Raw genomic sequence first — 1,192 nt, 5'->3', positions numbered from 1 at the left:
TGTAAAGACATTCTGTCAAGATTATATATGTGTGTGCATGTGTGTGTGTGTGTTTGTGTGTATATGTTTGTTGGTGTGTATTGGTTTGTTTTTGTAAGTGAGGGATAAAAAAATAATATTTCAGAACTATGATACCCTGTGCATATATTTAAACATAATGAAATTGGTCCCATAGACATTTCTATATGATAGTGTTTAACAATTTGTGATGACCTCTCCAATGCATTGATTTGACTTTACTGTGCTAATTTGAAGCACATTTGGATGTACATTTCTTAGGATTGTTGGGATCTGGAGGTTTTGTCCACTTTCTCCACCAGATGGCGCACGAGATATCCTGGGGGCAGGAGCTGACTGCTACACCTGTCTTCAATCTGCTCATCAGGAGGCTCCTTCTTAAGGAGGCGGAGACGGACACTCCAGTGCCAGAAGTGTTTGCCAGTAATGGTTAGCAAAGCCTGAGCCAGCCTGGTTCTCTTAACCCAAGAACTTGTGAACCTGCCTGATCCAGTCTTTTTCTGTTTCACAGATATTCCTGCCTGACAATCTGAAAACCTGGAGAGAGACTCTTTCTGGAGTCTGCCTGTCTGCTCTCAGTGAAACCCTGGAGGGTTGTTTCTGCCTGGAATCTGCCAGCCCGCTCTCAGAGAAAACTGAGAGGGAACTTTGTCTGGAATCCGTCTGCCTGCACTCAGTAAGCCTCCGCCCTCTGCGTGCCGACCAACCTCTGGAACCTCAAGGTTCCTCCCCTCTGCAGCTCCGCTCAACTTCAGAACAGGTACTCCCTTGTACATCAGAAAAACCAGCAATACTTGGATCAATACAAACCTCTCTGTCCCCCCTCAGTGGTGAACCCCTGCGTGACCAGTCAACCTACCAAGGACCAGTTCATGAAATATTGTGCTTCTTTGTTAATAAACCTTTGAACTTTTTCTCTGCCTCTTGAGTGATCTCTGCATGTGGGTTAGGCACCTTAAACCCATCATGACAAGGATGATGTCTAGTGATGTTCCTTCTTCATCCTGTTATTTATTGATACTATCATGCTCTTCATTATCGGTCTGCTCCACCATGATGCAAACTGAAACCATTGTGAAGTTGATCAGAAAACAGACAGTTGGTAGCCTTATATCAAAATTGATTCCACTGTGAAATGTTCCTAGTGTGCTGCATGATTGGCTGCAAAACTAGA

At 44.0% G+C, this 1,192-nt stretch overlaps 1 long non-coding RNA gene across 1 annotated transcript in view; it reads left to right on the top strand.

Moving 5' to 3' along the window:
- Nucleotides 1-907, top strand: part of LOC107083427 — a 2,331-nt gene extending 1,424 nt beyond the window's left edge. The window contains exons 2-4 of the long non-coding RNA XR_001481178.1: nucleotides 321-447; nucleotides 530-778; nucleotides 847-907. This is a non-coding gene — a long non-coding RNA (uncharacterized LOC107083427). The remainder of the gene's footprint in view (nucleotides 1-320; nucleotides 448-529; nucleotides 779-846) is intronic.
- The last annotated feature ends 285 nt before the right edge of the window (nucleotides 908-1,192 follow it).

This window comes from Cyprinodon variegatus, unplaced genomic scaffold (genome assembly GCF_000732505.1).
Source record: "Cyprinodon variegatus isolate N-32 unplaced genomic scaffold, C_variegatus-1.0 Scaffold74, whole genome shotgun sequence".
Lineage (NCBI taxonomy): Eukaryota > Metazoa > Chordata > Actinopteri > Cyprinodontiformes > Cyprinodontidae > Cyprinodon > Cyprinodon variegatus.
Note: the sequence above shows the minus strand (reverse complement) of the source record. Positions and strands in the feature narration are given on the sequence as shown.